The sequence below is a fragment of the Bos mutus genome, chromosome 18 (assembly GCF_027580195.1).
Source record: "Bos mutus isolate GX-2022 chromosome 18, NWIPB_WYAK_1.1, whole genome shotgun sequence".
NCBI classification, from domain to species: Eukaryota; Metazoa; Chordata; class Mammalia; order Artiodactyla; family Bovidae; genus Bos; species Bos mutus.
The window spans coordinates 23,342,818-23,357,608 of NC_091634.1; the positions used below are offsets into that span (position 1 = coordinate 23,342,818).

General features: G+C 40.0%; 1 protein-coding gene across 2 annotated transcripts in view; it reads right to left on the minus strand.

Moving 5' to 3' along the window:
- The window catches only part of AP1G1 (adaptor related protein complex 1 subunit gamma 1), an 84,368-nt gene extending 76,150 nt beyond the window's left edge, over positions 1 to 8,218 (minus strand). The window contains exon 1 of one of the 2 annotated variants that reach the window (XM_005899524.2): positions 7,901 to 8,218. The gene's annotated coding sequence lies outside the window, so the exon portion shown is untranslated. Of the gene's footprint in view, positions 1 to 7,785 lie in introns of both variants that reach the window. The other variant, XM_070388055.1, reaches the window with a different exon arrangement.
- Positions 8,219 to 14,791: the final 6,573 nt, after the last annotated feature.

A 14,791-nucleotide genomic window follows, 5' to 3' on the forward strand; every position in this document is an offset into this window, starting at 1 on the left:
ACGACTGAGTGACTGAACTGAACTGAATTGAAAGAGTAAGATAAATCTTAAGGGAGATATCTGTACCTCATGTGAATATAGGTGCTTTAACTTCTATATATTTTGATATCTTTCATATAATGAACATGCATAATTTGAGAATTCTTGCTTTAAAGATTCAAATTGACAAAAACCACAAGAATGGATAAATAAAGCAAAACTGCAAACTTTCAAAATAAAAAGGTGGCACTCATCCAAAAGGCCAGAGTCACAGTTATCTATGGGCACTTTTTCTACAGATGACTTTAGAAAGCTATGAGAAAGTGACTTAATACTAAGACAACAAATTTTCCTAGCATATTCTTCACGAATCCAAGTTCTGTTAATTTGAGATAGCCAAGAAGTGGGTGGAGAGGAGAAGCACTGGTCTATAGGAAATGAAAGATTCACTTTTAACCTATGTTTGACATTAGTTAGAAATGGGGGGGGGGGTGGGTTTTGAAGTTCCACTGATAACAGAGTCAAAAACTGTAAAATATCTAGGAATAAATTTAGCAAGAAAGGTACATGAACTAGATGAAGACAACTACTAAATCTACGAAATCTTTACTGAAGAAACTAAAATAAGACCTCAATAAATGGAAACATTATAATATGGAAAAGTTATCATTATTTAAAAATGTCAGGTCTTCCAAAATTAATACATGAATATAGTGCAATTCCAAACACTGACTTGGCTTTTTTGAAGCTTTCTGAACTCAACAGAATTATATTCAACCAATATAGATAAGAATAAATATTTAAGAATAGTCAAAAAAACTTAAAAGTACAGTGACAGGAGCTCTTAACAGAGCGTAACTTTCTATATAAAGCTGTAATATTCAAAACAGTAAAATAATGGTACAGGAAGAGTAAAACAGAACATCCAGAAATAGAGCAAACATATATGGGAACGTAACGTATGATAAGGCAGCATTCAATTCATTGAAGAAAGGATGGTTCATTTAGTCTGGACACAGCTGGCTCTCTGCACAAAAGAAAATCATATAAGACCCCTTACTTATACCAGATAAAATTTAACTCTAGATTAATAAATTCATGTGTTATACACAAAGAATTAATATACCATGAGATGTTCCTGCAAGATACGACAGAAAAATGAAGCAAGGGCATGAACAGGCAATTCACAGTAAAGGAAATCCAAAAGACCACAAAACATAGTAAAAGAGACTAGCTCCAGCAATAATCAAGGAAATTAAAATTAAGACAAAGCTGAGAAACCATTTAGCAACTAGCAGACCAGCAAAAATAAAATTAAGTAATGTCATCTAAAGATGTGACATTATGAACCCACTGCTAGTGGAAATGGAAATTATGACAACCTACTAGAAGAGTAATCCGGCAATGGTAACATTTAAAATATAATTCCTTTAACTCAGAAATCCCACCTAAGAGATTCCACTCTGTAGAAATAAGAGCATCAGCAAATAAAGGGACATGTAAAAGGACGCCTAGTGCACTACTGTTTGTAGTGCAAAAATCTCGAAACAGCCCAAATGTATACAAGAAAATGACTGAATAAATTATGTAGAGTACATCCACACTGTGAGACATGATAGAGTTTCCTTTTTTTAATTGGAAGATAATTACAATGCCATGTTGGTTTCTGCTGTACAACATAAATCAGCTGTAAGTATACATGTATCTCCTCCCTCTTGAGCCTCCCTTCCACCCTCCCATCCCACCCCTCTAAAACAAGGTAGCATTATATTTACTGACCATGATGTGTTAAGGAAAGTTTCAGTTACAGAGTAACATAAAAAGTATGATCTACCCTTTGTAAAAACAAAGCACGCCATGTATGTACATTAATGTTGTATGTACAGTACTTAACCAAGCGTGGAGAGATACTGAAGTATCTCTGGGGGAATGAACAGGTTTTTTTTTAGAAGTGTGTCTTTAGTTTTTTGTTTTTTTTTTATTACAGTGGACATCTATTATTTTGTAAATAGATTAAGAACTTTTTAAAAACGCCTCAGCACTGTTAAAGTAGAGCCTTCAAAAACAGTGGGAAAGTCGATAACAAATCACTAAACTATCAACATATTCCCATTCTGAGGAAAAAGACTGAAGTTCTCAGCTTACTATTAGTTCCCTGAGCATAATGAATTACATAACAGGTATTCAAAAGAAAGAAAAAAGATGGCAGGCAGAGCAAATTTCTTTGCTATCACTTGAAACTTTGGCAAAACAAAGGGTCTGAGTAAATTACAAGTAGAAAAGGAAAATATCCATTTTGGAATTAAATATCTAAATATTTCAAAGACACACAGATAAGGTTTTGTATATGTTCTAAATCTGAAAATAAATTTCAATAACATCAACTCTATCAGTCGCAAGTAAATGACCTGCAGTCAACTCCTATGAGCTTCCCATGTGGCTCAGTGGATAAAGAATCTGCCTGCTGTATCAGAGACACAAGAGACTTGAGTCTGACCACTGGGTTAGGAAGATCCCCTGAAGGAGGGCATGGCAACCCACTCCAGTACTCTTGCCTGGAGAATCCCAAGGACAGAGGAGCCTGGCAGGCTACAGTCCATGGGGTCACACAGAGTCGGACACGGCTGAAGGGACTCTGCATGCTCACACGTGCTATGTACTAGGGATGCCATAAATTAGATAGTTCTTGTCCTTTGAAGATCAGGACTAGTAAACAATTCCACAAACATTAAAAAAAAATACTACAATCCTTTGCCTGGGGTAGAGAGGAAGAAAGAATAGATTCATTAGTTGGAAGGGAGAAAGAAAAGCATTCCAGGTATAAGCAGAACAGGTACAATGAATCAAAGAACACTTAAGTGCTCAAGGAACAACAAAAGTTCAGTGTGCGTAAATAAAATAACACACCCAAATGACAGCAGAGTCAAACTATAAGCAACTTCCTCATTCTACTTTTTTTTTAATTTTATTTTTAAACTTTACAATATTGTATTAGTTTTGCCAAATATCGAAATGAATCCGCCACAGGTATACCTGTGTACCCCATCCTGAACCCTCCTCCCTCCTCCCTCCCCATACCCTCCCTCTGGGTGGTCTACTTTCTTAAATAATGAACACCATTTATTAAACGTTCACCATGTAAAGCTTCTAAAGAAAATACAATGCCCATGCCTTCACTGATAGAAATACACATTTTCAAAAGTTACATACATTGATTGAGTACTAACAGAAAGGAGTCCCAGGTGGTTTACTGGTAAAGAACCCGCCTGCCAACAGAGAAGACAAAACAGACCCAAGTTCAATCCTTTGGTCAGGAAGATTCCCTGGAGTAGGAAATGGCAGCTCACTCCAGTATTTTTGCCTGGAAAATTTCATGGACAGAGGAGCCTGACAGCCTTCAGTCCATGGTATGGCAAAGAGTCAGATACAACTCAGCGACTATTAGAAAAAGAGGCTCTTCCTTCTTCTTTTATTTGTTTCTTGTTTATTTTTTGGCCACACCATGACGCATCTAGGATATTGGTTCCCCAACAAGGGATCGAACCCAAGCCTCCTGCAGTGTAATCAAGAGTCTTAACCACTGGTCCACTAGGGAAATCCCAAGGCTCTTTCTTCTTACAACAGTCTTCCTTCAATACTCAGACCCCAAAACCCCTAACAATAACTGCAAAGATTCAATTAACTCTACACAGTGTACCCATTTCTTCCTTAGTTTCCCCATCCATCTCAAACCAGTATTTTCACTATATTTTAAAACTATCATGTTTTCAAAAATTTCAAAAAGTGGGAAGGGAATCTCTTGTGCAGACTTTAGAAAGGAATTTTAAAAATTAACTTCCCTTCCTTCTCTTCAGCTTCAAACTGAACAATTTCCCAAGAGTAAGGTTTAGCAAGCAGAAACTAAACTGAGATGTAAAAACACTAGTGGAACTTCTTTTGAGTTGTACAACTGTGTGATCATTTACGAAAGTTAAATCTTACGATCAAACAGTGTACACCATCTATGTTATGATAGCCTTAATTTAACCCAAACGCTGACAAGGAGGAGACTACAAATGTATTACATCTCCAAAGATTAACAAGCACATGTCTTTCTCATATTTGCTCTTTCCAAGAATCTATAACATTAATCTCAAAGCCAGACAAGCTGCACAGCCTAGGATGCTCAGCCCAACACAATCAGCTACACAGGCAAAGTGGAGTGAGCAAAGCAACAGATTATCAGGTTACACTGTGCCTGTTGCACTGTAACAACAAAGAAAGGGGGGTGAACACTACTTGCCTTTAAGATGTCTTTAATTATTAATAAAGCACAAAGGTCACATATGTTTTCTTCATCTTTTAAAAAAAATCTTCTTTCTAAGCCTGTTTTTCACTGGCAACATTTATAACTCATTAATTTTCTTCTCCAACAGTTAGAGTAGTTCAAAACAAAACCCCACCAAAAAAGGCTAAACTTCAAAGTACCTAGTAAAAAAAGCATTTCTCATTTTAATCATATTATCCTAACCCTTGCCCTTTTTGTACAAAAGTGTTAGTTAATACTGACTCAACAAGTTTGGCAAGTGTGGGTTTGTTTTTTTTTTCCTTCCACTTTTGGACCCTTCAAATTCTGACAGGAGATTGTTCTAGTGACCAGAATTCATAGCAAATTAAGTATTTTCAATGACTCCTTCAGTGAAGAAAAACCTTATATGTATTTTAAATGTAGAAATGAAACAAAATTTTCTATACAAAAAGGCAAATGAAAGAATCCAAAAGAATCCAAACTATCACTTTTGGCCAAAAATGATATTCAAAACCTGTAAGCCAACAATTATAAGCGCTTACATAAATCTATATGTTCTCTTAATTTTAAAACTGCTTACTAATTTAATGGGCTTCCCTGGTGGCTCAAGCGGTTCACCTGCAATGCAGGAGACTTGGGTTTGGTCCCTGAGTCGGGAAGATCCCCTGGAGAAGGGAATGGCTACCCACTCCTGTATTCTTGCCTGGAGAATTCCACGGACAGAGGAGCCTGGCGGGCTCTTCGATGGGGTCGCAAAGAGTCGGACACTACTGAGCAACAAACACACAGCTACTGTAACATCATCCTGCATGAAAGAAACTGAACAAGTAACAAAAGGATGAAAATCAAAATCAAGAACTGAAAACAATTCATAAAGGAAGATCGAAAGACAAGCCCCTAAAACAGATAAAACAAGTTGCTGCAGGTTGAAGAAAGGTAATAGTTTTAGATTTTCTGAAGCTAAATCCAAATTAGTTTTAAAGTCTTGATATCAATTACATCCTGCTGTATATACAAAATTTTTAAATCCTCATCAAATGCAAATAAGGAGATTAAGCATTTTGATAATCTGTTTTGGTATGTGTTTTCCCAATTCCATTTTTTTAATTAAAAATAATCTTTTGGAAAATATTCGTTCAACTTTTTCAATTTGCATAGAATTATTACAAATCACAAAAACATAAGTTTTTGTTTTTGCACACGACTAATCTCAAGACTCAAGACCACTTTTAAAAATAAATAGTATGATGAAATATCACCAAAGCATTGCTGACAATTTTTGTACTTTATATTTTCACTCTAAAATTCATCTTCAAATCTAGAACTGCTGTCAGTGAAACAGATCAAAGAACAAGCAACTGCTACAAAAGAAATTAATGTTTCCTAAACAATGTTTATTTCAAGTATGGAACCCCAACAATCCCTTACACCAAGTAGACATTCAAGTATGATCAATCAAAGGTGCACTAAACTAAACAACACTTATCATTTGCAAGGCAAAAGGATGCTTTCTCCAACTGAATGCAAACTACCCAAGAATGAATGACATTTAAATACCAGTACTTAATGCCATGAAATGAACTAACACCCATCTGATAGCTCTCCTAATATTTAATATTGGGAGTATTTGATAGTGTAACTCAGAAATGAACATTTCAGTAGCAACTACAAGGCGATACTCAGTAGATGAGTGCTGCTGTGCTTAGTCGCTCAGCCCTGTCCGACTCTTGGCAACACACCAGGCTCCTCTGCCCATGGGGATTCTCCAAGGCAAGAATACTGGAGTGGGTTGCCATTTCCTCCCCCAGGGAATCTTCCCAACCCAGGGATCGAACCCAGGTCTCCAGCATCAGGGGCAGATTCTTGACCATCTGAGCACCAGGGAAGCCCAAGTATATGAGTGAGGATTCCATTTATCTTGTTAGACAGCCCTTTAAACCAAAAAGAGACTCCATGGCTTTAAAGTAGATATACAAACAGGAAATAAAACATTTTTGAAAAGTCTCCTGAAAACAAATACCAAGAACACTGACTATTTACAATGAAACATTCACTCTTCTACTGAGATATCATATGACTAGTACAGGAATTAATCTACCTGATAATAACCTGATAAGAATAATGCACTTATACAGGGATTAGAATTTCAAGTATTGAAAGATTTGGTCAAGTTATAAATTTAAGTTTCAGCAGTCACTAGGGTACCATCTCAAATAATTTACATCTCTCTTTTGCAGATGTGAAAACCCAGGCTGAGATGCAACAGAGGTGACTCAGTCACACTCATTTAATTTGAATTATAGGAAATAATCAGTGAATTATAGTGAAATGCTTTTTATTCAAGTATGCTATACTGCAAACATACCTCAAGAATAGAATGAAAGTGGTGAAACTATGGGTGCCTGGAGAGTCTATATTTTTAAAGCAAAGGTTAAAGCGTATACAGTATGATAAACATTATGGGGAACAGTAAAAGTGAATATTTAAAATCCAGCTATCCCCAGAAAAATACCATACACGAAGTCAATCCAAGTATTTTTTCGGAGTTAATCAACGAAGAACACTACTGTACCAACCACTTGAAAGTTAAAATCACTAAGAAATCTTCACTCCTCTCTTCTGTTAACTAATCCCTACAGTATCTAAAAAAAGATTACTTTCCCTTCTACCAATGTCAGACTAAGATTCTTTTTCACAGGCAGATTGCCCTGGGCAGGGATACACAGCATCAACAAAAATATGTTAAGTTTCCAAAAGTACCCAGAAGCTACGTATTCAGCCCAGGAAGGGATGAGAAAATACAAATGAGAAAACATTTGACAGCCTCTCCCTACCACCTTCCCCCCAAAAACCCTTTACTCAGCTTTATAAACACGTACTGTCGAAGCACACTCTTGAGCGAGTGGTTCGACGAATCTCCTACACCAAACCCTAACTGAGAAACACAACCAACCGTCCCGACTCTGTCAAGCCGCCAAGAAAATCGGGAGAATTATTAATAACTGATGCCTGCAGGATCAGGACTTTCAGAGAAGGGTAACCAATGTATTCGCAGGTGAGTTTAAGAAAAAAGATGGGGGGAACCCCAGAAAATTGGGAAAGAAGTTGGTCGGAAGGTTAGACAGAGGCGAGGCCGACGTCCAGTTCAAAGAGAACGGCAATGCGGATGCAGACAACGATTAACTAACTGAGCATTTGGAAATACAAAAGAGAGTTTCACGAAAGATTTGACTAGGATGCAAGATACAAGAACACTGATACGTGGCACACAGAAGACACGCGGAGGAGGGACCCGCCCCGCTAACCCCAGGCTCTCTCAATGAGTCCTCAAAGGAGGAGTGCAGCCTGAGAAAGTCAATGGGTCCAAGGAGGCCCGTACCGGCCGGGCAACGCCATAACACAGACGCAGCCGCGTGCGGAGCCTCCGGGTCTGAGGCCTCGGGGTTGGCCCTCAAGAAGTCGGAACAACCCCTGTGCTCCCGGCCCCTCCTGGCCCAGTCTCTGTCCTCTCTTCTCACCCTCCACGATCTGGGACCGGACCCCTGGGATAGACAGGAAACTTCCGGCCGAGCGCTCCTGGCAGGCGCAGAGTAAAACAAGAAGTATTCTCTTAGCGCCGCGACTGACACTCACCGGCCCGAAACCTCGAATGAAACCAGCAGCTCCGGGGGCGGTGGCAGCAGTGGCAGCAGGAACCGAACATCCAAAATGGCGGCTCCCTCGGCCTCACCACCGCTACTGCAGGCGGAGGGATCTTAGGTGGGAAGGAGTTTTTAACTAACTTTGCACACTATCACAGAAACTTAGGTCCCTATCTCTCTCTGCTTGTCGGTCCCGCGTCCCCAGACTGCAACTTCTCGTGCTTCCCTTCTCCTATTATCCAAGAACTCGGACCCCACCGAGGACTATTTGCCAAGGAGGAGGTGACTGCTCCTGGAAGAGCGACGCAAAGCGTAGCAAGGTTCGGGGCTGTCACTGATGACGCGAGACGCCGCTGCCGAGTCACCGCTGCGAAGAGTCTGAGCGAGAAAGATCCGATGGACCCCAGAGCCCACGAACATTGGTTCCGCCTGCGGTGGGGTGGGAGCTGGGCTACCAGGAAGTGGCGGGGCCACCTGAAAAGGGTGGGGCTAGCAAGGTAGCGGAGGACCTGGGAGGCGAGGCAGGTAGAGGTGGAGAATACTGAGCCTGGCTGAGCTGGTCCTAATCCACCGGAACCCCAAATTCTTACCTATCACTTTTGAGACCTTAGCTTTCTCTGTAGGTTAACTTTAGGATCATGCTCCAAGTAGTCTTGGATTCTGAAGTTTTATGTCATCTTTGCAACGCATTTTATAAAAATAAGAGAGGATGTCACAGAAGAATAGATTTCAAGCACACCATCACCTGTCAACCTTTGACATTGAACAAGACATTTAGATTCTCTGGGTCTCAGTTTCCTCATTGTAAAAAGAGATTTGTACTAGTGGTAGCTAAAACCGTTGCAGAATGGACTTTCCAACTGTAACTCCATGTACCAATGACCTGAGCTGAAGACAGCCCAACCGTACAGGTCTTGGCTTGATAAATAATTACTAACACCTGACACGAATATTTTCCATGTGAACATAAAAAAAGCCAAGATATCATTGCCCTTTCAAAGAAAAGGTGGCCTACTATTCCTTCAGATGAAATGGCAATAAGTATTCCCAAAAGTGAATAAAGCAGAGCACCTAGCTAGATGTCAAAGAGAACAGAACTAACCACAAATCTTGAGTTTAGGACCTGTCACAGGCAGGAGGTCGTACATTTTGTCCTTAGTCATTTTCATGCAGGGAATTTCAAAACAGTTAACAAAAATTGAATTGGGTAGCCTCGCCTGTGCAATTTCGTTCTTGAGCCAAGTAGCTGTAAAGAAAGGAGGCCAAGGGCCTAATACTAGTAATTATCACTTTTTATTATTAAATATTGATATCCCATCTTCATATGTAATCTAATTTGACCCTTGAGACAACCTCCTGAGTCAGACTAGACAAGCGTAAGGAATTTAGTTTTACAAACAAGGAGACTGAGGCTCAGAGAAGCTGAAACTTGCTAACCGACCCTCCCTCTCCCCTCCCCCACTGGGGTTCCTCTCTTTGGTACACACCCACTCACCTTCCCCAACTCTCAAGAGTGCTGTAAACCCAGAGCAAATGATTTGGGGAGCAGAATGCTTATGGAATTCAGTTGCCTCATATCCCCTTCATGCACAGTGCAGCTCTTGATCACGGGGGAGGTAAAGTGTAAAACTCAGCAGCTCAGTCCTGTCCAACTCTTTGGGACCCCATGGACTGTAGTCCACCAGGCTCCTCTGTTCATGGAATTTTCCAGGCAAGAATACTGGAGTGGGTAGCCATTTCCTACTCTAGGGGATCTTCTCCACCCAGGGATCGAACTGGAGTCTCCTACGTTGCAGGCAGATTCTTTTACCACTGGGCCGCAGGGGTGGAAGCAAAGTGTAAAACTAGAACACCATAATCTTGCCATAACGTAGATTTCACTGTTTCACTGCATGAACACATGCTAAAGTACAATATGGAGTGCCCATGAAAGTAAGGAGTTTGCAGGTTGCAAAACAGTTACCTAAAACATTCTGTTTGCAAGTCACAAAAATTTGCTTAGAAATTGAATTTAAGTGTTTCCCATTGTAAACCACAAAAGGAAAGTTAAACTAGCTTCTTAAGAAACAGGAAGGAGCTTCTATTCTACCATGCCAAGTGGTAGAACAAAGAGAAAATGACAGACATTATAAAATGTAAACCCCCTTCATGTACATTTTTTTACTTATATTGATCTTTATAATTACCAAACTCCTCCCCTAATGCAACTGAAAATTTAAAGCAATTGACCTAACATAAAGCACGATTATTTTCCTGAGATCTTTGATCTCTGCGGCTAGCTATTAAAGATTGGGAAGACTTATTCCCCACCTATTCAAACATAATCTCAAATTTCAGATAAATAAATTACAGCAAATCAATAAAGTGGAATATCATGCCACTGACAAAACTGGAGCTCCAACTATCTTTATGAGCATGGTATGGCAGGTTTTCAAAAACATTGCAAAATGGTATTATAAAATGAGCTTGTAAAAAGTATGAAGTGAAAAAAGTGAAAATGTTAGTCACTTAGTCCTGTCCAACTCTTTTCAACTCCATAGATTGTAGCCCACCAGGCTCCTCTGTCCAGACAAGACTACTGGAGTGAGTTGCCATTTCCTTCTCGGGGGGGATCTTTATGACCCAGGGGTTGAACCCAGGACTCCCACGTTGCAGACAGATTCTTTACCATCTGAGTCACCAGGGAAGCCAAAAAGTGTGTATATGCAGAGAAGTTGAAGAATAAAACTAAAATGTAAAAATGATTATCTTGGATGGTGGGATTATAGAGGACTTTTATTATCTTTATTATATTTTTTTTCAAAAGCATATTGTGTTTTTAGTTGGGAAAAAAGACTTTCACATTTTGAGGGGAAAAAGTCTTATAAGATAATGCAGTGTTATGGAGCCAAATACTAAAGGAGATTTTTGTTTTTAAAACAGCCATAGCCGGAAAAGATTCAATAAACTTCTAGGAATAGATAACAGTTGGATGGGAGATCTTTTTTTTTAATAATTTTTTAAAATTTTAATTAATTTATTTATTTTTGGCTGCACTAGGTCTTCATTGCTGCACTCAGATTTTTTCTGGTTGTAGCTGGTAGGGGCTATACTGTAGCTTCTCATTGCACTGGCTTCTCTTGTTGCTGAGCACGGACTCTTGGGCTCCACAGCATGTGGGATATTCCTGGATCAGGGATGGAACTCATGTACCCTGCATTGGCAGAAGGATTCTTTACCGCTAAGCCACCAGGGAAGCCCCTGTGTGTTGTCTTACAGTTTACAAAAATATTTTCATATATATGGATTCATTTGCTCCTCACCCACCATGAGCTGGTAAATTACACAAACACAATAACATAGTAGTTAAAAGTGTTGTTTTCAGGCTTCTCTAGTGGCTCAGTGGTAAAGAATCCGCCCGCCAGTGCAGGAGATACGGATCTGATCCCTGAGCTGGGAAGATCCCACATGTTGTGGAGCAACAGAGCTCCTGTGCCACAACTGAGCTTTTGCTCTAGAGCCTGGAAGCTTCAGTTACTGAAGCTTGCACCCTGGAGCCTGTGCTTTACAACAAGAGGAGCCACCACAATGAGAAGCCGGAGCACGACATCCTGAAAGTAGCCCCCACATGCCGCAACTAGAGAAAAGCCTGCACAGCAATGAAGACTCAGCACACCCAATAAAAATAAATTTAAAATATTATTTTTAAAAGTGTTTAAAAAAAAAAGGTTGTTTTCTGGTAATAGACTGCCTGGATTTAAATTTGCTCTTCCTCTCTTTATTGTGTGGCCTGCAACAAGTTACCTAACATCTCTGAGCATTTCTGAACCTCAGTGTATCCATCTGTAAAATGGAATTAATAGTAGCATCAACATCTTGGGACTTAACTGGCGGTCCAGTGGTTAAGACTTTACACTTCCACTGCAGGGCGTGTGAGTTCCATCCCTGGTAGGGGAACTAAGATCCTGTGTGCCAAGGGGCTCCACACACACACCCCCCAAAAAATAGCATCAGCATCTTAAGGCTGGTGTGATCATCAAATGAGCAGATACATTTAAAGTACTTAGAAACAGCAACTGGCACAAAGTGCCAGTAGATATAAGGGCGCAATAGGGGACTTCCCTGGTGGTCCAGTGGCTAAGACTCTGAACTCCCAGTGCAGGGGGCCCAGGTTCGATCCCTGGTCAGGGAGCTAGATCCCACATGCTACAACTAAGACCCAGAGCAGCCAAATAAATAAATAAAATTTAAAAAAAAAGGGGGGCGCAATAGATACTAGCTGCCTTTAGGATAAATATGATCATCCCTATTTTAGATATAAGGAAACAGAAACTCATGAAAGTTAAATGATTTGTCACACCTTCATGCAGCAGAGATCAGATTCAAATCTAGATCTTCCAACCTTGGATATATCTTTCAGTCCATACAGTAACCATTCAATGAATGTACTTCCTGAGTCTTTCCACTACAACACACTGACCTGGGTGCATAGAATCTGTAATAGACATTGCAAAGAGACAGTCTCTACCCTGCAGATAATTACAATCTCATTGAGGGAAACAGGTTTGTTTTTTTTTTAATCCAGAAAAATATCAGTGATATTACTAATCAGCAGATAAGTCCTAGTTTTAAAAGAAGCAGAAATATGAGAGGTCACTAGGAGATTTAGCAGTGAAAAGATAGCTTCTGGAAGACATGGCATGTCTGATAGAATCCATGGGACTAGAAGGGGACCCATTCTCTTGGGCTTAGATGCAGCAAGATTTTCAAGTATCAGCAGGATTTGATTCAGTATCAGCAGCTGAAACCACATGACCTTGCAGCGCATGGGGAAAGCCCTCTCTACAGAAACGTGGTCAGTCTTTCATAAGGAACTCTTTCTGCTCCTGCACTTGCCAGAGACCTCAGCCTAGAAAGGAGAGTGAAAGGGGAGGCAATCCCAGAGAAGATACACTGACATGAGTCAAAGAAGCAGCTCTACTGGTCTGTTTTGCTATCGTTTGAGTCATGGAATCTATAAATAAGCCTGAAAGTGGAGTAAAATTAGTCCCTCTGATGTTTATGTAATGTTTGCACAAAAAGTATTTCTTTACAATTCTTTTAAGCGTGGTCCCTAATCACAGTTTCTGCTATCCTGAGAAAAGGTTTTAGGAGTCAATCCTATAGTTATGATAGAAACCAGAAATGATGTAAAATTAATATTCCAACAGCCAACTCTGACCTCCTAACATGATAATGAAAGTGGCTAAGACAATAAACCCTAAGAATTCCCATCACAAGAAAAACAATTTAATTTTATACCTATATGAGATGATCAATGTTCACTAAACTTATTAAGATAATCACTTCATAATGTATGTAAGTCAAATCATTATGCTATATGCCTTATTCTTTTTTTTTTATATGCCTTATTCTTATACAATGCTGTGTAATTATATCTCAGTAAAACTGGAAGAAAAAAAAACTGAGACCACCAGAGAAGGACGTACCATCCAGAAATAGAGCAGGGCTTCTGACTCATTGTTTCCTGCTCCAGTAATTTTATTTCCTTAATATGGGCACCATCATTTGCCTGGAAGGATTCACAATAAAATAGTTTGGTTTTCCTTTAAGTGTATAGCACCATCCTTGTTCCTCTAAAATCAGTCAGTCCTACGAGATGCTTTAAAATTAGTTTGAGCAGTCCACGAAGTGTTGGGACATCTACAGTAACTGGGGCAGTCAGTTCCTGGTACCCAGTTCAGGAAACACCAAACTCCTCTGCTAAGCCACTCACACACACCAGAGGATGAACCAGGACTTGAAGAAGGGCTAGGATGAGGTGCCTTAGCCCAAGGAGAGGCGGAGAACCATAAAGTTCAAGAGATGGAAGGGATCATAAAGGAGAAAACTTCAGACCTACACACAGGTGGCCGTATTAAAATCTGTGCCCAGGAGCTCTGATTCCCAGTCAGTCAGTTCAGGACTAAGAAAGATTCTGACTTAGAAGAAGTTTGAGCATTAAGTCTGCACTTGTTCATTTCTAAAAGTAATTAAAAGTCACAACAATACAGCTCCCCAGAAAGAAACCCCAGCCTCAAAGACAGTAAGCTGTAATCACTTTTGAGAGTGCAGCATATAATATGGCTGGAAAACCGGACAATTCCCCCATCATGCGAATGGTAGTTGTGGTTACATTTGTTTGGCTATGTTCTTTAAGTTCTCTCTAAACAGGCACAATTTTTCAAAACATGTGCCAGAATAATCTAGTGTGGTAGTATTTTTCTTTTTGGTAGGAGTTTTAAAGCATTTTTTTTGTGTTAAATATTTCTTTGAGATTCACATCCACTTTGAAAGCTGTTAGCTTCTAGAAAGGAATGCACTGTACTTCTGGTAAACCACTAATAAACTTCTCTCACCAATGGAGGAAAAGTTTTATTTTGTTTTTAATTAATTTATTGTTTGGCTGTCCTGGGTGTTCGTTGCTGCGAAGGATTTTCTCTAGTTGGGGGGCGAGTGGGAGCGACCCTCTAGATGTGGTGCTCAGGATTCTCACTGTGATGGCTTCTCTGGTGTGCAGGCTTCAGTAACTGTGACATGTGGGCTCAGCAGTTGAGGCTCCCAAGCTCTGGAGCACAAGCTCAACAGTTATGGCACCCAAGCTTAGCTGTTCCATGGCATGTGGGATCTTCACAGATCATGGATTGAACCATGTCTCCTGCATTGGCAGGTGGATTATTTACCCCTGAGCCACCAAGGAAGCCCAGAATAGTCTTAATAATTGAAATATCTTCATGCATATTACGGAGAAGGCAATGGTGACCCACTCCAGTACTCTTGCCTGGAAAATCTCATGGACGGAGGAGCCTGGTAGGCTGCAGTCCATGGGGTCGCTAAGAGTCGGACATGACTGAGTGACTTCACT